Raw genomic sequence first — 23,914 nt, 5'->3', positions numbered from 1 at the left:
TGTTGGTTTTCCGACTACAGGGGAATTTCAGCAAATTGTCGTTATTTCTGCAAAATTCTCTGGAGACAATGGGGGACAATTTGGCGGTTTTTAAGGGCAGAATGGACTTTAAAGAGACCCTGTCACCAACTTAAAAAATCAAATGTAAAAGCGCAGAACAATGAAGCATTCTAAACACTCACTGACAGCAGTTTTCTGTTCCATAAATGATGTTTTTTTTCCCTTTGCCGTGTGACTTGGAACTGCTAGAAAATTTGACTTCCCCGGGAAGAGTCAATCGCCAGGTACAGCCCCCTCCCACCTTGCATATCGTAGCCCTTTACTCTTCTGGTAGTGTTTACTGTCTATGCTGGCCCGGCTCCTCCACCTTCCAGTCTCTAAGGTTATTATTAGCTGTTCCTAAGTTTGGAGCAGCCTAACAATAGCCAAAAATTGAAAAAGTTACCGTATTTTTCGCTCCATAAGACGCACTTTTCCCCCCAAAAGGCGGGAGGGGGAAATGTGTGTGCGTCCTATGGAGCGAATCCCTATCGCCCGACGCCCGGAACATGCAGTTTTGGGCGCCAGGCGAGTAGTTTTCTGTACATTTAGCTCTGCTAAAGCAGAGCTAAATGTACAGTGGGAGCCGCTGCTCGATTAATACAAGTAATCTAATCACATCACTTGGATTAAAAGCGAGCGGCGGCGATCGAGTCCGCCCCCCACGCCGTGGTTTTCGGGTCCCCGGGGGACCTGTGACCCAGGGTTGCCACCTTTTTTTCAAGCGAAACCCGAACACTCTGGCGACGTGCGGACATTTTTTTGGGAGAATGAGTGGCGGCTTATTCATATGTAAATATCACAGTTGAGACTATTTTCAGTGTGGGGGGGCCAGTAGCCCCAATCTTCATTTTGGTTGCCCCCGTCTGCCTGACATCTTGTGTTCGGGCTTCTGCTGCCATGAACCCCGGCACAGCATTCAAAACCCGTAATGTCCGTGTGAATCCTGGACAGGCGGCCAGGGGCGTATCTGCCGCGAGGCAAACACGGCGTTTGCCTCGGGCGGCAGATTCCTAGGGAGCGGCAAAAATGCCGGGGTCTCAATGTACCGGCCCGCGGACCAGTTGCGGCCCCCCAGCCGGTACTTTGTGACCCGCAGCCAGCTCAGAAGTCAGGTACGCGGTCACAGACCGCTTATATATTTTTTTATACTATAATTATTATAAAAACATTTCTAAAAAAAAAAGTTTTCTTCTAGTTTTTTTCCTAATTTTTTGTATATTTTATTCAAACTAAGTGAGGCGTTAGGTACACATGTTGGATATAAATATGTAGCCCTCTCTGTCCTCTAAAAAACAATATATCACATGTGCGGGTGCACTTTGTAAGAAAGTATATTACTGACGTGGAAGAATCACACAGCAACAATGTAAAAAGTGTGTCAGTCATTTATGAACAGAAACTGAAAACTAGCTCAGTCATGAAGGGGTTAAAGTTTAGGATTTCCTGCCATTTCGGATAAGTGGGGGGTCGCCCCCCCCCAATGATGTTCTCATAGGTTTCTCTTTGAAGCTGGTCCAGATACCTGCATGGTTCCCATTAGTGGAAGCCGGGAATGAGGGCGGCGTGTGCGCAGCCATACGGCGAGCGAGCGACTGAGCAATCTCAGCATGAGGCATGGAAGGGAGTCGGATCAGAACGCAGTGTCGGAGGAGGGGAACAACCACAATACAGATCAGAACACAACTCAACTAAAAATATGAACTTCCTATATATTCTCCAATGTCCACAAAGCATAGAAATCCACTTTGTGTGCACTTCCCAAACTCAGATATTAGATTGCAAAAGTAGCAGTGAGATCGTCCCTGTGCTGTACATAGCCTGAGCAGAGCTGTGCCCCACCCACAGCAAAACAAACTACAGGAAGGGGCAGGGACAAGACCAGTCACCCTGCACAAGGACAGAGAGCAGCAGTGACCAGTCTCAATTACACTAGGGGGTGGAGACAAGACCAGTCACCCTGCACAAGGAGAGAGAGCAGTGACCATTCTTTATTACAGGAAGGGGCGGAGACAAGACCAGTCACCCTGCACAAGGATAGAGAGAGCAGCAGTGAGCGGTCTTTATTACAGGAGGGGGCGGAAACAAGACCAGTCACCCTGCACGAGCAGCAGTGAGCGGTCTTTATTACAGGAGGGGGCGGAGACAAGACCAGTCACCCTGCACAAGCAGAGAGAGCAGCAGTGAACGGTCTTTATTACAGTGAGTAATTAAAACTTGACAGGACCTCTGCTCCTTCCGCTGGCGGGCCATAGACAGCTCAGATTTGAGCCACGGGTGTCCCCGCGAGGACCACCGGGCTCAACAAATGTCAATTTAAAAGCTGAAGGAGGCGGGTGGAGAATGATACAGTGACTGCGTCTAAAGAGTCTAAAAAGAGAAAAGGAATGCAGCCGCCGCATCTGAGGATTGCTGAGCTGCAATATATTCCGTTTCTTGTTTTTGGGGGTTTTATACACTTTGAGGGAAGTGGTGACATCCTGCCCCGGACCTGTCACATGGAACCCATTCGCAGGATAACACAATTGGACTCACCGCCAAGTTCTGCAGAACCCGAGCAGACGATGTGGATCTCTATTTCCAGAGAGCGGTGCTGCTGACTGCTAAGAAACGTACATTGTGTACCGCCGGCTGCAATGTGGACAAAACAAACGTTCCGCGAGAGGTTGCGCAATGTGTCTGCGCCGTGCCAAAGGGGAACGTCGCTGCTCGCTGAGTTTCTATGTTTCGTCTGCTGTGTTATTATACTGTATCAGTGGCGTAACAATCGCCATAGCGACCCAGGCGGCTGCTATGGGGCCCGGGGCACAGTGGGGCCCTGCCAGATGCCAAGCGGGTCGCCTGGTTCGCTATGGCATCCTCTGCTTGTGGCTTTCACTGGCGGCAAGAATGCGCTGCTGTTCAGGTCAATGAGAGCCGGCAGCAGCGGTGGAGGAGGCCGGGCCCGGCAGTGGAGGAGGGGCCCTGTGTGGGATCTCAAGTGGGCTCTGCAAGGGGTATAACAAGAAGTCACAGGGCCCCATACAAAATTTTGCTATGGGGCCACTATGATTTCTAGTTACGCCCCTGTACTGTATCTAGTATTTTATATACAAAGTAACATTTGAAGCAGAAACTCCGCCCTCTTCACCTCTCTGAGACCCTCCCCCCTTTTTAAGAAGGGTCATCTGGCCAGTCCTGAGACATTACGGGTCCTTCTTTTACAGTTGACGTCATGATAAACCACCACCGGGGGCCCGGCTGAATAAATACCGTCCAAAAACCTGGCGCCATCTAGTGGCATAAAGGAATTAGTGCAGGGGGGGCAGCTCCAGATTGAAGGTGGGAATTGTAGCGCAAGATTTTATTTTAACTTTTATTGGGCAATTAATTTAGTTATGTTTTTTAACACAAGACAAAGCGCTCTCAGAGCACCATGGGTCATCTACAGAGGTCACAGCTGAGCAGTCTGCTTTGCAGCTCCCTTTCTCTGATTGAAGTCTCAGAATGAGCATCTGATGTGTACACCCCTTTTCTTTTGATGTTTAGATTCCTGTTTGTTTGCAACCCATTAGGGGATAGTCATTGGCTCCTCCCCTGCAGATCTTATCTGAAGATGACTTCTCTGGCTGATAGACCTCGCCACAGCAGGACTTGGGGAGATGGAGGGGTGGAGGAGATGGGGAGAGGAGTAGTGAGGGGAGAGGGAGAGAGAAGGGGGGATGTAGGAAGAGAGAAGGGGTGGGGGAGATGGGGAGAGGAGGAGTGGGGGAGATGGGGAGAGAGGAGGGGTAAGGGAATGTTTGTGTATCAGATTCCCGGGATGACAGAATCCTTCCATGGAAAACCTCGTAACCCTGAGGAGGAAATGCCGGCGCGGTGTGGAAGTGTGACACATACCCCCCACAGACGTGGACAGACATTTGAAAAATGCGCTCACACCTGCCCCGATCACACTCACCTGATTCCCGCCGGCTCGCTCTGTCACAGATTCTTCAGGAAAAGTGAAAGTTGTTTCCCATCTCTGTGGGAGGAGCCTAGGACGGAGGATTGTAATTACAGGGAGAACTCCACATTACAGGCCTCTCATTCATTGCGGCTTATGTGGACTCGTGAGTTTCTGAATTTAGAACTGCGTCTGTCATTTTGGGTGGGGAAGGCGTTCTGCGGTGCCGGGGATCGGCGTGGCAAAACACGGCCAATAAAAACACATGTGCACAAAGCACAAAGACGGGTCCATTCTAATTCCTGCTCACAGGGGGCATTGGTAGGGTATTATAAGCCCCACGGGGCACTAAGGTTGAGGGCCCATTCACACTTTTACATGTTCCATTGTGGTGCGTTAGTACAGACTCGTTATAACATGTGTAGCGCTCACCCCCGAAGGACCTGCTGCATATGAACTGGGGTTCTCCTTCCTGTTTTGCCAGCCACCGGCCCCTTTTCTCAGCTCCAGCAACACCGACACTCCGGAACAGAACAGGCTCGGGTCGTAGGGTCTTTTTAGCATTTATTGCACCTTGGCAACTAGGAGAGAAGGTTGGGGTTGCAGGATACCCGAGTAACAATATAGAGGACTCTGTCTTCTCCCTTAGCAACGGCTTGAAACACCACAACAGTCCTGTGAGAGCGACCAGTAATATGAAGTAGCACAGAGAACAGCCAGGAATAGTCCAGGACCTTGAAGGAGAACTGTCACAGGACTTGTAGTGCACCAACTGGCTTCTCTTCTGTACAGTACCTGAGAATAGGGCGAGGGATCTCTTACAGGGTCCAGACGGTAGCTCTCACCAGCTCCTCTGCGACACTCTTCCATAAGCAGATTCCGCCTCCAGCCCGGCTTCCATCAGGTTCCTTTCCAGTAGCATCTTCGGCCTCTAGGCCCCCAGCATCTGCCACATGCTGAGGTCTAAACCAGGCATCTTGTATCACACATACCTCCTCCCAGGGAGGGCCCCAGGTAGCGTTGCCACCTGTCCAGGATTCACCCGGACAGTCTGTGTTTTGAATGCTGTGTCCTTTAAGGCATCAGCACACCAAGACATTTTGGACAATTTCACGCTCCCAACTTTGTGTGAACAGTTTGAGGACGGCCCCTTCCTGTCCCAACATGACTGCGCACCAGTGCACAAAGCAAGGTCCATAAAGACATGGATGTCTGGGGTGGGGGAACGTGACTGGCCGCACAGATAGGGTTGCCACCTGTCCAGGATTCACCCGGACAGTTCGGGTTTTGAATGCTGTGTCCGGGTTTCATGGCAGCAGAAACCCGGACACGAGATGTCAGGCAGACAGGGGCAACCAAAATTAAGATAGGGGCTACTGCCCCCCCACTGAAAACAGTCTCAACTGTGATATTTACATATGAATAAGCCGCCACTCTTTCTCCCAAAAAAATGTCCGCACGTCGCTAGAGTGTTCTGGTTTTGCGTAAAGAAAAGGTGGCAACCCTAGCCCCAGGGGAGAGAGAAAGTTCTGTAAAGTGTCCTCAAACCTTTATCACCTTCCTCCAGCCATACCTCTGAGTCAGCCTGCTCAGGGATTGGTCAGACTCAGATGCATAGTCACAGCCTGAGGATGGATCCTCCCTCATTGTATGCTGAGTCCTCAACCCAGTAACAGGGGGAAGCAATCAATCCAGCAGACCCAGGGAAACCAGCAGAAGAGCAATCAGCATCCAGACTGATTACAGTCCAGATATAGAACTACATTTAGTAGCGACATAGCAGAGGGCGCTACACATGTGTTAATGTGCGTTGCGTTAAGCCGGCCCATTCATTCCTGTACCTCCTCCTCCTGCCCAGCAGACACTCCCAGCGAAAGCCTGATTTCATCATTCAGCTGCTGGTTTTAACATAAAAACAAGATTCAGAGTTATTTCTTTGCAGCGAGGAAATAAAAGGCGATATTACAATGTATCGCACTTCTCTTCCTCCTCACTGACATCAAAGTACCTTTCTTATATTTTAGGGTGTCCATGGAAATCCCAAAACCTGGGCAACTCTAACATGCACATAGCTTCCAATTGGAGACCTGCCACTTGGCTCCGCCCCTTCATGCATAATTATTGGGTCATCACTGAGGCACAGGAGTGGGAGGGGCCAAGGGCCATATTTGCATATTACGGATCTTGGGGCTTCTGAGGCTCTCCGAGCGGTAACAGGGGCACTGCCGAGAAATGGTTCTGGGGGAGTTTTTTTCTCAGCTTGTTTTATTGTAATACATTTATTGGGGCTGCAGGAAAGGAAGAGGAAAGACAAGGAGAGGAGAGGAAATTAGAGAAATGAAAGGAGAGGAGAGGAAAGAAGAGGAGAGGAAATGAGAGAAAGGAAAGGAGAGGAGAGAAAGGAAAGGAGAGGAGAGTAAAGAAGAAGAGAGGAAAGGAGAGGTGACAAAGGAAAGGAGAGGAGGGAAAGGAGAGGAGAGTATGGAAAGGAAAGGCGAGGAGAGGAAAGGAGAGGAGAGAAAGGAAAGGAGAGGAAAGGAGAGGAGAGTAGGCAAAGGAGAGGAAAGGAGAGGAGAGTAGGGAAAGGAGAGGAAAGGAAAGGAGAGGAGAGGAAAGGAGAGGAGAGGAGAGAAAGGAGAGGAAAGTATGGAAAGGAGAGGAACGGAGAGGAGAGAAAGGAGAGGAAAGTATGGAAAGGAGAGGAACGGAGAGGAGAGAAAGGAGAGGAAAGTATGGAAAGGAGAGGAACGGAGAGGAGAGAAAGGAGAGGAAAGTATGGAAAGGAGAGGAACGGAGAGGAGAGAAAGGAGAGGAAAGTATGGAAAGGAGAGGAACGGAGAGGAGAGAAAGGAGAGGAAAGTATGGAAAGGAGAGGAACGGAGAGGAGAGAAAGGAGAGGAAAGTATGGAAAGGAGAGGAACGGAGAGGAGAGAAAGGAGAGGAAAGTATGGAAAGGAGAGGAACGGAGAGGAGAGAAAGGAGAGGAAAGTATGGAAAGGAGAGGAACGGAGAGGAGAGAAAGGAGAGGAAAGTATGGAAAGGAGAGGAACGGAGAGGAGAGAAAGGAGAGGAAAGTATGGAAAGGAGAGGAACGGAGAGGAGAGAAAGGAGAGGAAAGTATGGAAAGGAGAGGAACGGAGAGGAGAGAAAGGAGAGGAAAGTATGGAAAGGAGAGGAACGGAGAGGAGAGAAAGGAGAGGAAAGTATGGAAAGGAGAGGAACGGAGAGGAGAGAAAGGAGAGGAAAGTATGGAAAGGAGAGGAACGGAGAGGAGAGAAAGGAGAGGAAAGTATGGAAAGGAGAGGAACGGAGAGGAGAGAAAGGAGAGGAAAGTATGGAAAGGAGAGGAACGGAGAGGAGAGAAAGGAGAGGAAAGTATGGAAAGGAGAGGAACGGAGAGGAGAGAAAGGAGAGGAAAGTATGGAAAGGAGAGGAACGGAGAGGAGAGAAAGGAGAGGAAAGTATGGAAAGGAGAGGAACGGAGAGGAGAGAAAGGAGAGGAAAGTATGGAAAGGAGAGGAACGGAGAGGAGAGAAAGGAGAGGAAAGTATGGAAAGGAGAGGAACGGAGAGGAGAGAAAGGAGAGGAAAGTATGGAAAGGAGAGGAACGGAGAGGAGAGAAAGGAGAGGAAAGTATGGAAAGGAGAGGAACGGAGAGGAGAGAAAGGAGAGGAAAGTATGGAAAGGAGAGGAACGGAGAGGAGAGAAAGGAGAGGAAAGTATGGAAAGGAGAGGAACGGAGAGGAGAGAAAGGAGAGGAAAGTATGGAAAGGAGAGGAACGGAGAGGAGAGAAAGGAGAGGAAAGTATGGAAAGGAGAGGAACGGAGAGGAGAGAAAGGAGAGGAAAGTATGGAAAGGAGAGGAACGGAGAGGAGAGAAAGGAGAGGAAAGTATGGAAAGGAGAGGAACGGAGAGGAGAGAAAGGAAAGGCGAGGAGAGGAAAGGAGAGGAGAGAAAGGAGAGGAAAGGAGAGGAAGGAAAGGAGAGGAAAGTAGGGAAAGGAAAGGCGAGGAGAGGAAAGGAAAGGAGAGGAAAGGTGAGGGGCAAAGAGTAGAGGGAAGAATAGGAGAGGAAATAAGTGAGAGAAGAAAGGAAAGGAGAGGAAAGGAAAGGAGAGGAAATAAGAGTATGGAAAGGAGGGGAGAGGAGGGAGAGGAGAGGAGGGAGAGGAGAGTAGAGAAAGGAAAGGCGAGGAGCGGAAAGGAGAGGAGATAAAGGAAAGGAGAGGAGGGAAAGGAGAGGAGAGAAAAGAAGAAGAAGAGAGGAAAGGTGAGGAGCAAAGAGTAGAGGGAAGGATAGGAGATGCAATTAGAGGAGAGGAAATAAGTGAGAGAAGAGAGGAAAGGAGAGGAAAGGAAAATAAGTGGAAAGGGGAGGAGAAGAGAGAAGGAGAGGGGTGGGGGAAAAGGAGAGGAGAGGAAAATAAGGAGAGGAGATGAGAGGAGAGGAAAGCATAGGAAATGAGAAGTGAAGGGAAAGAGAATAGAGGAGAGGAGAGGAAACTTAATCAAAAAGAAGAAGGAAAGAAAAGGGCAATAGAAGCAAAGGAAAGGCATGTGAAGGGAAGGGAGAGAAGAGTGAAGGGAAGGGAGAGAAGAGTGAAGGGAAGGGAGAGAAGAGTGAAGGGAAGGGAGAGAAGAGGGAAGGTGAGGCGAGGAAACAAAGATTCATAGGACTGTAGTGAAGGCAGAAAGATCTGACATCAGATTTTTGGTGGATGATATAAAAGAACATCTGCAGCCAGCTCAGATCTGCTTCTCTTCTATTCTCCTGGCTGGAATAGACAAAAACTCCATGTGTCCTTGTTCATGGGACAGTAATACAATGTTCTGACCTGTGTGGTGTTCTCTCCTCGGGAAGGTCTCGGTGTAGTTTGTGGTCATTACATTAAACTCAGAACTGAAGGACTATTGGAGATCTGTCTCATCATTACAGCCCCTGTAGATGTAACATGGAATGATGCTCCATTGGGACAGCAGCGCCCTCTGGTGTCTACATACTAAATTGCTTATTCTGCAGATATAAAATACACAAAGTACAGCCGCTCTCTGATCATTGTTATCTCCCTAATATGTATTTTTAATGCAAGCGTTGTACGTACCTCATTTCTTCTTTTGTCTCATCTTTGCTTCTCTGTCCCCTCTTTATTTCTTTCTTCTTCCTCTCTTGTTTCTTTCCTCTCTCTTACCTTGACTTTCCCCTTTTTCCTTCTTATCTCTCCCGTCCCCTTTCCCCTCTATTCTCTCCCGTCCGGGCCTAGCCTCACCGTCCCCCCCAAAAAAAAAAAAAGTGGGGTTCTGCCCTCACATTAGGAGCGCACTCCTTTCACATCAGAGTCACCTCCCTTTCATGCTAGGAGCCCCTGTACACATCAGAAGCCCCCCTTTCCCTTCAGAGTCCCCCTCTTTTACATAAGGAGTCCTCTTCACTTCAGAGGCATGAGGATGTGTGAACATTTCAAGGCACCCCCGAGGAAGCCAGGAGGCAACCCCGAGGAAGCCAGGAGGCAACCCCGAGGAAGCCAGGAGGCAACCCGGAGGAAGCCAGGAGGCTACATTGGATTATGGATGCACTGGTACCAGTTTTTCGGTATCGAGCACGAGTACCGATATATGTTTTTCTGTGCTCGCCGATACCGAGTACCGGTGCCGCGTGCCCCGATTATCAGGAAGTCGGGCGGCAGATCATGACCCGTCGCCTGGCTTCCTGATTTCCTGTGAAGCCGGTGTTCTAGCGAAAGAACACCGGCTTCAGGGGCTGCCTGGCTTCCTGACCAATCAGGAAGCCGGTGTGTGAGTCATGACGTGCTGCCCGGCTTCCTGATTGGTTAGGAAGCCAGGCTGCCTACCAACAAGTGAATCTGGCTTCCTAGCCAATCAGGAGGCCGGGCGGCACGTCATGGCCCACCTCCTGGCTTCCTGATTGGCTAGGAATCCAGCTTCACTTGTTTCTAGGCAGCGCGGCTTCCTAAACAATCAGGAAGCCAGGACATGAGTTATGACGTGCCGCCCGGCTTCCTGATTGGTTAGGCAACTTATAAGTGAAGTTGGCTTCCTAGCCAATCAGGAAGCTGGGAGGCAGGTCATAACCCACTGCCCCACTTCCTGATTGGAAAGGAAGCCAGCTTTATGTTCCCTCGGCACTGCTGGTCAGAGGGAGGTCTCCCTCTGACCGGAAGTTCGGGTATCGGAGGTAAGTATCGGAGCACTCACTCCGAGTACTCACCCAAATATTCGGTATCGGCACCAACACTAGTATCGGTGCATCCCTAAATTAGACGATGAGATGAGAACAGAGGACACATGTGTGCAGTTGTTATGCTTGGTGTCGGGTAACATTAGAATGTATATTATGCTGATTGTCTGTGAAGGTTCATTCATCCAGGTCACATGGTATATCCGTAAGAAAAAAAAAAAAGTCAAGGCAACTGAACTTGCTGTATTTTTCTTGAAGACGTTTCACCGGTCATCCGACCAGCTTTCTGAATGGAGAAAGCTGGTTGGATGACCAGTGAAACGCCTTCAAGAATAATACAGCAAGTACAGTTGCCTTGACTTATTTTTTTTCTTACATAATATGCTGATTGTTTCATAAACATGAATAAAAACATTGCAACAGAAAAAAAAATCCCCAAGAATTGTCTTAATAATTGGCTGTGTACCAGAAGTATGTCCTGAGCAGTGACCATCACTTGCGAGGACTGAGGGACGTCCTCTTTCTGGAAATCGACGAAGGAAGCAGGTTGTCCCACCCTCCCTCCCTGAATCTTGGGGTTATGGGGGTTGGGGGGGTTCTTTTGTCACGGCAGCTTGGGGGGTCTACAAAATCGGAGCTGATTACAAAATGGGGGGCCATCAGCTGGTATGGGTGCTTCCCCCTGTTGGTGTCCGGAATTGTAAGGGGCGGTGCCTGGCCCCGCCCGGCCCCCCTGGTAGGTGTCCTCGAGCTGGTTGTGGTGCGGCTGGGGACATGGGCGGAGTGGTATGAGAGGCCTTTTTGGGCTGTTGGGCACCCAAAGACCCCTTCTCAGGTCAACCATTGTTTACAGTATTAATTGTGTAAATTATTTGGTTTATTACTTTTGGTTATTGTTAAAGTTGTTCGGTTTAATAAAAGGGATTGCTGTGGCCGTTAAAATCCATGTCGCGCTGTCCGTGTGTATATTGGGGTTTTATGGTCCAGGAACGGCCGGGTCACTGTTGGGCCACTTGTACTTTGAACACAATAAAAAGAGGAACTGAGATACTTTTGATGAAATTTGTCAAGTTCCTCCTCGCCTTCCCCATTGCTAATAATAGATGGAAACTTGGACCTCAAACCAGACTCGTCATTGCTTCCGCCAACACCAACCATGTGGTGAAGATAGATTTCCGCTGAGCTCGTTGAACGTTGGCTGCTGGGCAGATATTAGCCAATAGGAATCTACCTATGCATTCTTATGCTGGTTTTTTTTTTATTCTGACGGCGTACGGCGTACACATAGCACAGCTGGACCCCCGTCCACCCCAGGAGCTGGTCACATGACTGTGACACACCGCAAGGTCCTCCAGCATTGTAGAGTGTGGAGGGAGGAGTACAGACGGAGAAGGGGAAGTAAGTATATCTTATCAGGGGTAACTCCTCACAGTTTACACTGAACTCTATGGGCTGCTCTGTCAGTGGCAGTACTGCGGAGTATGTACCTCATACGTTATATAGCCGCACACTTTACATCCAATTCTTCTAGTTCCAGCTGCAGAGCCCGGTCCGGTCTTTGCCTATAGCAGTGGTTCTCAACCCGCGGGTCGCTGTGTGATTTCTGCTGTGCTCGGTGAGAGTCCTCCTCAGCCCTCTCCTAGCGCAGCAGTGTCAGTCCTCCCGCCACGCCGCCAGATGTCGCTGCAGCAGCCGCCTCATCCCTAAATTTTACCGTTGGGGGTCACCACAACTTAGCAAATGTTACAAAGGGGTCCCGGCCCCAGAAAGGTTGAGGACTACTGCTTTAGGGTAATAGGAGGACATATACTAACCTCCTCCAGTGACCCTAATGATTATACAGCAATGCTGAATACCACCAGCCAGGGGTGAACTGACCCTTCGGGCTGTCGGCTGGAATCGGCCGGCACGTACAGCTCCGTGCTGCGTGCACGGCCGTATCGGCAGCTCCCGGGAAGGACAGGTGCTGTGTGTGATTAGTACGCAGCCCCTGTCCTTCTCTACGGGTGTATGCGGCCGTGCGCCACCCTACACTCACCCGTCCTGCACGTTAGTGCGGGTGAGCGTACCCGTATGCTAACAGGATGATTGCTCCATGTTGTTTGGCCGGCTTAATTGTGATTGGCCGGGAAACCGTCTTAAATAAAATATTAACCGTTCTGTAAGCAAAACTTAATTTTCTGGCAGTGCCCCTCCCGAGAATAGACTCTGGATCCGCCCCTGCTCACACACCAGACACATGACTCACCGTAGTCTGCCACCACCTGCAGTTCATTCGGAGGCTGCTAGGAAACCATACACACACACAGATCCATGTCTGGCAGATCTGCTAACTTAAGGTGGCCATACACTCTTAGGCAGATCGCACTCTCGATCATCACAAGCCACGCCCCCCTGAGGGGCGGGCTTTCCGATGACCGCAATGCTGAACGGGCAGTGTGCGCGTGCGCACACCGGCCCGTTCAGCATTTATCTTCCGAGCACCGTTCTAACCAGCTCGCACTGCTCGATTATCGTACGAAAAACCGATCGCATACGATTATCGTACGATAATCGTGCAGTGTATGGGCACCTTTATAGTGAGCTTATAACCGGACGTACAGACACTAGTAACAAGGAACAATCCCTCCAGGAGGATGAATTCCCAGTTTAGTACACAGAAGGCCACTTATTCATGTTATAGATTATTACCCCTAGGCGGGCCGTGCATAAGACAATATGTACAAAGGTAAAAAGAAAGACAATGACAGACAAAGAACTCTGACTACTGGCTATGTGATTGTCAGGGACCAGATCACCTCCAGGTGGCAGTTTTTCGAGCATGTTGGTTCGACAAAAGACGTGCGACCGTGCAGTAGAAACGGTCGCACGTCTTCGTTCACACTGCTCGATTCTCGTACGATCGCGGGATTTCGCCCGATTTCGCACCTTTAAGCTGGCCATACACCTTAAGGTCCCCACACATCTTACGATAATCGTGGGAAATCCCGCGATTGTACGATTATCGTAAGGTGTGTGGAAGCCGTGCGACCTCTACTACTGTAAGCAAAATTGTAGAAATGCTTACCAGCACACCAGTCCTATTAAGATAGCAAAAGCTTCATTTATTGAAGTTTTTTGTCATATGACGAATCAAGCGCTTTCGGGACCGCGCAGGGTCCCTTCATCAGGCTTTAGCCTGACCGCAGGTTTTGCTGAAATTCGCGGCACCATCCGCGGTCACTGCGAGCACCCCCCACTACAAGGGACAGTACTCACACTCTACTACTGTAAGGTCGCACGACTTTTAACTTACAGACATGTTCGAAAACCTGGCCTCAGTATTGTCGCCATAACCTGTTGCCTGTATCCTGTTGCCTCCTTGGACCCTGACTCCTGACTCCTTCCCCTGGGTTCTCCTGCTCTGTGGCTCCCCTCTTGTTGCCCTGCTCCCCAGGTTTACTTGCCCTGTTATACCCTGCGTGTGATTCTGCTTTTTGCATTTAGTTTGGCTATTTTGTGGGTGTTGGTGGGGTTGCTTGCGTTTTGATATGTCTAATAAACTATAGGTTCATAGTAGAGGTGCTGTGTACCTTGCTTTTCTCTCTGACACGCTGTCACAGGAGGCTGATCGAGCGGAGCAGGGAGGAGAGCTCAGCCTCCTGTGACAGCGCTGTCTCCGCCCCCACACCGCTCTGCCTTACTGTGAAAGGCGGCTGTGCGATGTGGGAGGAGAGACGCCGGCCGCTCACAGCACTCTCGTCCTGCAGCGCTCGGCCGGCTGTCACTTTCTCTCCTCCCCGCTGGGACACAGAGCAGCACCCAACGGGGAGGAAAGAAACATGGGATGTGCTGATGTATCGGCCGAAACATGGCTCTTTCGGCATTATGCCAAAAGTCCCATTTTCGGCCGATGTGTTTCGGCGGCCGATATATCGGTGGATCCCTAGTTCATAGCCTTGTTTGGTGTGGTCGAGTATTTGGTCCTCCTGTAAAGATACCTGCATGCGGTGTGGGGCCCCTGTGCACGGTATCTTGATAGTGATAAAACGGGAGAAAAAACGTTCCCATCGGGCGTATTGCTCTTACTGCTGGCGGGAGAGCGCCGGAAACCTGTAATCGCCGTGTTCTTAGATACACTCTCCCAGACGAATTACGAATTCATGATCCCCGCTCCCCAATTTATTGGGGTCTGGGTGTGGGAGGAGCTCCAGCCCTTTGACCAATCACCTCAGGAGGTGTCACCCTACCTGCTGGGAGGAGAGGTTCTGCCTTCTGAAGTGGTCATAGGTTATTTGGGCCGCTGGTTCTGATGCCGGGCTCGGGGGTAGGCTTTCTGATACCAGCAGTCCACTCCTCTGTCAGGAGCACAGCAGAGCTGTGGGGCCCCTGTGATATGCAGACAGAGGGAGGGGGCAGGAGAGAGAGCACTGCGGGTCTGCTCAGTTGGTCTGCTCAGTGTACAGCCCAGAAGATCTGCAGATGAACCCTTTAATCTGCTGGCTCTGTGTCAGAGGTCAAAGTCCAGGCTGGGGGTAGGATTGGAGTGAGCAAGGGGGTACCCACAATGAGCTGGGGAGGATTGAGGAGCAGAGAGAGGGGTTTTATCTGTGTCCTTTGTATAACGATTCCTATGAATACGAGTCTCAGCCTCGCCCTGTGTAGGAGTGTACAGAACCGGTCACACTGGTTAAGGAGTGTCAGAGACTTTCACTTCCCTCTTCTGCTGTCAGCGATGGCGTCTGCTGATCTGGGAGCTGAGCTGGAATGTTGCGTCTGTCTGAACATGTATACAGATCCTGTAAACCTGAAATGTGGACACAACTTCTGCCGGGGCTGTATTGGTTGTGTGCTGGATACACAGGAGGGGTATGGAGGATATTCCTGTCCTGAATGCAGAGAGAAGTTCACTGCAGAGGAACATAACACTGCGTAACATAGTGGAGAATTTCCTGTCTGCTCAGCCAGATCAGGAGGAGTCCGGGGTCCTCTGTACTTATTGTATTCACGCTCCTGTACCTGCTGTGAAGTTCTGTCTGCTGTGTGAAGCTTCTCTGTGTGACAACCACCTGAGAGTCCACAGCAAGTTCCCAGAACACGTCTTATGTGACCCCACCACTTCCCCGGAGAACAGGAAATGTTCCGTCCATAAGGAACTACTGAAGTTTTACTGCACTGAGGACTCTGCCTGTATCTGTGTGTCCTGCAGTTTGGCCGGAGAACATCAGGGACATCAGGTGGAGACTCTGGATGAGGCCTCTGAGAAGAAGAAGAAGACACTGAGAAATGTTCTCCAGAAACTGATGGCAGAGAGAGAGGAGACGGAGAAAAGAGTCCAGAGTCTGGAGGAACACAGGAGGAAAGTACAAGGAGAAGCAGCCGATGACACAGAGAGAGTCTCTGCCCTGTTCAGAGAGCTCAGGAGACGTATGGAGGACCTGGAGAAGAGAGTCCTGAGTGAGATCTCCGGGAGGGAAGAGCGGGTCTCCATGTCTGTGGTGGAGATGATCCGGGAGCTTGAAATAAAGAAGGACGAGCTGTCCAGGAAGATGTGTGACATTGGGGAGCTGTGTAACATGACGGATCCACTGACTGTCTTACAGGAATCATACACAGGTGACTTGTGTGATACTGAGAATGGAGATGATGAGGACAGAGAGAGACATGATAGACTCCTCCATGATGGAGGGGGTCTGGATTTGGCTGGGATCTCACACAAATTACACACGCGGTTATCGGATATAATGTCTGGGGTGAATGTATCCTTCTATATACAGGAAGCTGAAGACATATTACTGGATGTGAGCACAGCTGGTAATCTTCTACAGATATCACATGACAGGAAAACGGCAACCTGGTCAGATAAGAGTCAGAATCGTCCAGAAACTCCAGGGAGATTTGAGGTTCCTCAGGTGTTGAGCAGTCGGAGTTTCTCCTCAGGGCGACATTACTGGGAAGTGGATGTCGGGGGGTCAGTGTGGTGGAGAGTCGGGATGTGTTACCCCAGTATAGAGAGGAGAGGAGGATTGCAGTCACTGATTGGAGATAATAACAAGTCCTGGGGTATGAGGAGGTATAATAATGAGTACTCGGTGATACATGACAGTAATAAGATCCCATTACCCGGCATTGTCTCTAGTAACAGAGTCAGGATAGATCTGGATTATGCGGCCGGTCGGATCTCCTTTTATGATCTGTGTGACCCGATCCGACTCCTCCACACCTTCACCACCACCTTCACTGAGCCCCTCCATGCCGGGTTATGGTTATGGAGAGGTTCTATAAAGATATCTGGGGGGAATCAGAGGTGAGAGATCTGCCCGGAGACTGGTGACATCACAGGGGGGGGGGGAGAATCTGATTGGTGGAATACTCAGCCAATAAGAGGACGCAATGGACTGGAAATTACATTACTGATTTATAAGGCTCTGCAGTCTCCGGGGATGTCATCTTCACCCTCAACTTCACTTCACTTCCTCGTGTGTCACTGACCAGGAAAAAACATGCAGGAGATCAGATGATTCAGACTTCACTGGCTGCATGCTTGTTCCCAGGGTCAGTGACATACTAGGTAGTGTAGTCAGGATCGGGATGACAGTCCTGGAGCCTGCACCTTACATAGTTACATAGTATTTGAGGTTGAATAAAGACATTAGTCCATCAAGTCCAAACTATTAGGATCTCATTCTAGGAGTACCTGTACTGTACCCCTGTATATTACCTGTACCACTGTATGTTACCTGTACCCCTGTATATATCCTGTACCCCTGTATATTACGGTCCCTTAAGAAATCGGCCAAAAGTTTCTTGAACAATTCCACATTATTAGCTGATATCGGCGTCTGTGGCAGTGAGTTCCAGACCCTAACCGCTCTTACTGTGAAGAACCCCCTTCGCCCCTTGTGCTGGAATTTTTTTTCCACCAATTTTAGGTGGTGGCCTCTAGTTTTTTTAATGGAGTTAATTTTAGACAGTTTATCGCTAATGTTGCTACCACCAATGAACATTTTGTACATGGAGATCATATCCCCCCTTATCTCCTCACTTCCAATGTGAACATGTTTAAATTTAGTAGCCTTGTCTCGTAGCTCTGGTCCTCCATACCCCTAATTAGTTTGGTTGCCCTCCGCTGGACTTTTTCCAACTCAAGGACATCTTTTCTTAGTACTGGTGACCAGAACTGGACAGCGTACTCCAGATGAGGTCGAACCAATGATCTATAACGTGGCAAAATTACAGACTTGTCCCTGCAATACATCCCCTTTTTAATACAGGACAAAACCCTGCTAGCTTTGTTTACAGCTGCCTGGCACTGCAAGCTACCTTTCAGCCTGCAGGTCGGCCATTCTCCATGGTGCTGTGACAAGATCAGCCTACAGGCGGCCATTTTATGTATCTTAGTAGGTTAGAGGATTTCCAGGAACTTATGTAACCAATATTTTTGTGTAATGTTTCCTTGCCCGCTCCTTTGGAATGTATATGTTTTGGGAGTATGCTTCTGCTCTTGTCATAATTCATTATACAAAACGACAACTGTTATCTCTCCCAGTGCCTGTCTGTACCGTGCTATTCTACACGCATGTGTTCCTTTCACCCTATAAAAACTTGCAGCACTTTTCAATAAACAGAACAGCTTGATGACCGAACCTGAGCTGTTCTCTCTGTGTGCTAACATACTGGATTTCAATGTATGACTTGTGTTCTGTCATAACAATTTGGCGAGCCGAGAGCCAGGAGTTGGACTGAATTGTCGGGTCGGCCGCAAGAAGACCACGTACTGTGTTCATCGCGGACACCTAAAGGCGCCTTCTAAGCTTAACCCTTTTGCTTACTTTCTGGGGTCTATTCACAAAGACTACCGAAGGATCTATCCGTAGCTTCGGCTGATCCTTCGGATAGCTTCGGCCCCAGGACCCCTTCGGTTCAGGGCTGCTGTACGGGCTATTCACTACAGCCGGTACAGCCCCCAAAGTTGGACGAGGAGCTCAGTCGAGCCGAAGGCATATGCTTCGGCTCGACTGAGCCCAAGGGAAATCCAAAGCTGGCCGAACGGCCTGCTTCTGACAGCTGGGCGGAGCCAGCCGTCACCTCACAGCTGGCTCCGGCCACTTGCAGAGAGATCAGTGTTGCATCTGCTGGTTACTAGGCAACCAGCAGATGCTGTTCTGTCATTAAGATGAGAGCTTAGCAGAGTGGGCCTTCATATCCCCGCCGGCTCCGACAACCTCTAATTCTAATGACAGCTGGTCCCGGCAAATAGAAAACAGTTGGGCGGAGCTAGCTGTCACTGCTAGCTCCGCCTAATCGTTTTCTATTTTTGTTTTTTTTTTCACTTTATTAACTGTTTTTCCATTCTGCTCGGTACCACACAGGTACCGAGCAGAATAGCCGAGCTGAATGCCGCCCAGCGGCACAGCAGCGATTAGCCTGCCGGAGGTTCGGCTCAGCCGATCCAGAAGTTGGATCGGCTGCGTCGAACTCCTTCTGCACTTCGGGTCTGCCGAACATGCTGAGCATGTTTGGCCGACCCGAAGCCACCCGATGTACGGCGGATTTTAGCCGATATACGGCTGAAATCAGCTGTACAAGCCTGAAGTGAATACCCGAACAGCGTTCGGCTCACTTCACTACGGGTCGGTTGTTCACTCGGCTGCCTACAGCAGCTTTGTGAATAGACCCCTCTGTCTCTGCGATGAGCCGTCTTTGTGTCTATCGGCTGCACGGCATTAGTAAGTTCAACTTTCGAACCTTTGTCTTACATACATGATTTATTGGGTTTTTGTCCATCCAGATTTTTTTTTTGTATAATCTTTATTTTACAGTTTTCAAAAAATTTTGTTCACAAAGGTACATTGTAGGGACAAAAGCGAGTCAAACAGAGACTCCGAAACAAAAAATAAAAATAATACAACATACAAAATCACACAGTGATCGGGCGTTTAGCCCACATATATCCTACAGGCTAAATCTTATGAGAAGGAGATGATGTATCAGACATCACCTTGTGTATGGGCTAGTGTGCACCCTAATATCTTGGCGTTGTGCAAACAGGACTAATAGAACTCAAAAACCGTTTCACTTCCGCTCCCGTTCTAAGACTACCAGACCCTAAGCTCCTGTACATTCTCGAAGTGGGTGTCTCACAGATTGCCACTGGGGCGGTACTCTCCCAGAGAGAGAATCTCCTCAGTCCAATACACCCCGTTGCTTTCTTCTCCCGAACCTTAAGTGAGGCAGAAAAGAATTACTCCATCGGTGAAAAAAGAACTACTTGCCATCAAACTGGCTCTGGAAAACTGGTGACATCTATTAGAAGGGACACAGCAACCCTTTCTAGTATACTCTGACCATCAAAACCTCCAATTCCTCAAGACATGTAAACCGCTGTCTTCTAGACAGGTTAGATAGAGCCTTTTTTTCTCCAGGTTTGATTTCATCCTCACCTATCGTCCAGGATCAAAAAATGACAAGGCAGATGCTTTGAGGAATCATCAACCTCCTACAACACACCTACACCCATTATTCCACATGACAAGATAATAGCTACTACCATCTGTTCCAAAGATGAACTCAAAGAAGCATTAAGAGAGGATATCTCAACACAACCACCCGATTTACTCGCAGATGCCGAAGGGTTCCTCCTCAAGGGGTCCAAACTCTATATACCTCCTAGGGTGCGAGTGCTAATATTGAAGATCATGCATGATGCCCCTCTTGCAGGCCACCTAGGAAATAACAAGACTCAGGATTTAATCAGCAGATATTTCTAAGATCTGAAGATGACCCCTTAGATCTGCTGGTTCTGTGTCAGAGATCAAAGCCCAGGCTGGGGGGAGGATTGGAGCGAGTAAGGGGGTACCCACAATGAACTGGGGAAGATTGGGAAGCATAGAGAGGGGTTCAGGGAAGCAAGAAGCCCCCTTTTCTACACCCAGATATGGAGATTATGGTCAGGAATCCTCCCATGTATTATCTGTGTCCTTTGTATAAGGATTCCTATGAATATCAGTCTCAGCCTCGCCCTGTGTAGGAATGTACAGAACTGGCCACACTGGTTAATGAGTATCAGAGACTTTAATTTCTCTTCTGCTGTCATCGATGGCGTCTGCTGATCTGAGAGCTGAGCTGGAATGTTCCGTCTCTCTGAACATTTATACAGATCCTGTAAACTTGAAATGTGGACACAAATTCTGCCGGGTCTGTATTGGTCATGTGCTGGATACACAGGGGGTGGGTCTGGAGGTTATTCCTGTCCTGAGTGCAGAGAGAAGTTCCAGGAGCGGCCTGTACTGCAGAGGAACATAACACTGCGTAACATAGTGGAGAATATCCTGTCTGCTCAGCCAGATCAGGAAGAGTCCGGAGTCCTCTGTACTTATTGTATTCACGCTCCTGTACCTGCTGTGAAGTCCTGTCTGATGTGTGAAGCTTCTCTGTGTGACAACCACCTGAGAGTCCACAGCCAGTCACCAGAACACATCTTATGTGACCCCACCACTTCCATGGAGAACAGGAAATGCTCCGTCCATAAGGAACTACTGAAGTATTACTGCACTGAGGACTCTGCCTGTATCTGTGTATCCTGCAGTTTGGTTGGAGAACATCGGGGACATCAGGTGGAGACTCTGGATGAGGCCTCTGAGAAGAAGAAGATGAAACTGAGAAATGTTCTCCAGAAACTGATGACAGAGAGAGAGGAGACGGAGAAAAGAGTCCAGAGTCTGGAGGAACACAGGAGGAAAGTACAAGGAGAAGTAGCCGGTGACACAGAGAGAGTCTCTGCCCTGTTCAGAGAGCTCAGGAGACGTCTGGAGGACCTGGAGAAGAGAATCCTGAGTGAGATCTCCGGGAGGGAAGAGCGGGTCTCCATCTCTGTGGTGGAGATGATCCGGGAGCTGGAAATAAAGAAGGACGAGCTGTCCAGGAAGATGTGTGACATTGAGGAGCTGTGTAACATGACGGATCCACTGACTGTCTTACAGGAACCAGACACAGGTGACTTGTGTGATACTGAGGATGGAGATGATGAGGACAGAGAGAGAAATTATAGACTCCTCCATGATGGAGGGGATCTGGATGTGGCTGGGATCTCACACACATTACACACGGGGTTATCTGATATAATGTCTGGGATAAATGTATCCTTCTATATACAGGAAGCTGAAGACATATTACTGGATGTGAGCACAGCTGGTAATCTTCTACAGATTTCAGATGAGAGGAACGCGGCATTCTGGTCATCATATCAGGATCACCCAGAAACTCCAGAGAGATTTGAGGTTCCTCAGGTGTTGAGCAGTCGGAGTTTCTCCTCAGGGCGACATTACTGGGAAGTGGATGTCGGGGGGTCAGAGTTATGGAGAGTCGGGATGTGTTACCCCAGTATAGAGAGGAGAAGAGGACGGCAGTCACTGATTGGAGATAATAAGAAGTCCTGGGGTTTGGTGAGGTGGGGAAATAATAAGTATGCAGTGAGACATGACAGTAATAAGATCCCATTACACGGCAATGTCTCCAGTAACAGAGTCAGGATAGATCTGGATTATGCGGCCGGTCGGATCTCCTTTTATGATCTGTGTGACCCGATCCGACACCTCCACACCTTCACCACCACCTTCACTGAGCCCCTCCATGCCGGTTTAGGTGTATGGAAAGGTTCTATAAAGATATCTGGGGGGAATCAGAGGTGAGACATCTGCCCAGAAACTGGTGACATCACAGGGGGGGGGGAGAATCTGATTGGTGGAATACTCAGCCAATAAGAGGAAGCAGTGGACAGGAAATTACATTACTGATTTATAAGGCTCTGCAGGCTCAGGGGATGTCATCTTAACCCTTTTTTTAGAGCCTGCACCTTTTAAGGTGTATCTATATTTTTCAGTTCTGGATAGAATGGGTGGAGGATTGATCCCCTGTTTTACAGGAAAGGAAATTAAGGGAAACCTACAACAGGGACACAGAGAGAAAGAAAAAGTATTTCCTATCCGGAACTCCTTACATACTATGGGGGGGGAGGATTTATTAAATCCGCAGCAGCCAGAATCTGGATCAGCTGAGCGCAGGAACTGATAGAAATAATCTTATTCTCTTATTCCTGGTTTGTATATAGTTCATATTTTGAGCTTTTTAGAAGGTTCTGAATAAACTGGCCCTGATCCGCTTTCACTTGTTCACAGCGGCATTCTTGTATCATTAGAACTGTATCTTCTTATCTCATTAGTAGTAGCCGCCCGTGTGACCGTTCTATGACCCACACAAGGGGTCATAGAACGGGATGGGATGTGCGGGATCCCTTGTGTGTCTCTGTACCTTTAAGGAGGTGGGGCGTCCTCCTGACAGGCCTGCACCCAATTTGATATCTTCTGCCCCCATGTGCTCCAAGATGGAGACTCTCATAGTTTAGAGTTAGGACCGCACTATAAGAGGTGCCTTGGCGCGGCAGTGCGGCTTACACATCCTTTGCAGAAGACGTGTATCCAAACCTCTGTCATTGTCCTTAGTGGTGAGACAAGTTGTTTTACATGCTGGTTTGTGAGTGTGCCATGATGCCTTTCTACTGTACCACCGTTCTATGACCCATGGCGCCATTTATTACTTTATATACACGCGCATGATTTCTATTGGTTTATGCTCCGCCATCCATTTCTTATTTTTTTTTTCCAAAACATTTTATTAGATATAAAACAGTCACAATGTGACCGAGCAATCACAGTACGATATATGTAGTTTTTTGGGGGTTTTTTCATTACAGTTATTATTATTATTATACAGGATTTATATAGCGCCAATAGTTTGCACAGCGCTTTACAATATAAGGAAGACATTACAGTCACAATACAATTTAAGACAAGATTGTATGTTTTCATCATTTGTCAATCACTATATTGGGCAGAAGGTTACAACAATATACATAACAACATAGTTTTAGACATAGATACAAAATGTGGGAACTTTAAAGATACGACCATATGTCAAGGTTCTCCTCATAGAATTCGTACGTGAGGGAGTCACTTCAAATTGTTGAGGGTGAGAACAAGCAAATAGGAGATTTTAGGAGGAATTTGCTAATAGCGCACAATAAATCGGCCTCCTACCCTCCACTATTAGTTGTGTTCAACTCCTTTTTTCTAAATACAAATGGACATCAGGCCATATTGTTATGATCACCAAGTCTGGAAGAAATTCTGCCTAACATACTTACAACAGAATCATTAAACAATCTAAGTTGCAGCCAGAACTCATCAACTATTGCAGCCTCGCCCCATAGAACATTCCATGCCTCTGAATAGGCTCAAAAAAAAAGAAAAGACGTGAGCCTCATAGCCTCTCTGTCACAGATCGGGACTCACGGGTAAGAACTGGAGTCAGGTATGTGGACCCTTTCCACTAAACTGGCAGGGACACTTAGAGAAAAAGGGTCCAAGCAGTGTAGGCTGACGACTCCCAGAGCTGGAGTACAAGCAGGGGAACTGAATGAGGCAGTGGAAGTCAGCTTAAGCTGGAAGTTCAAATACAAGGCAGGGTGCTGCAATGCTGAGTAGGTGGCATGGGATGCTGAGTAGGTGGCATGGGGTCCCCCAGGAAGTGGAATCTAAGGGCCAGCCGGTATTTGCCAGAGCTCCTGATGGTGGAGATAGGCTTGGCTGCGTGCTGACCCCAGGTCACAATCCCTGGGTCCACCCAACTCACCTAACAGGTACAGGGTACGAATCAAAGGTTAGGGACAGGCTATAGACTTCCAGGGACAAAGTGAAGCAAAGTGTAGACTGTAGACA

At 48.9% G+C, this 23,914-nt stretch overlaps 2 pseudogenes; both read left to right on the top strand.

The window, feature by feature from the left end:
• The first annotated feature begins 14,868 nt into the window (after positions 1-14,868).
• Positions 14,869-16,450, top strand: LOC108802607 (annotated as a pseudogene).
• Positions 16,451-20,237: 3,787 nt separating this feature from the next.
• Positions 20,238-21,829, top strand: LOC108802606 (annotated as a pseudogene).
• The last annotated feature ends 2,085 nt before the right edge of the window (positions 21,830-23,914 follow it).

This window comes from Nanorana parkeri, unplaced genomic scaffold (assembly GCF_000935625.1).
Source record: "Nanorana parkeri isolate BGI_ZX_2015 unplaced genomic scaffold, ASM93562v1 scaffold2979, whole genome shotgun sequence".
In the NCBI taxonomy this organism is placed as follows: Eukaryota; Metazoa; Chordata; class Amphibia; order Anura; family Dicroglossidae; genus Nanorana; species Nanorana parkeri.
This window is presented reverse-complemented; position numbering and strand designations above follow the sequence as displayed.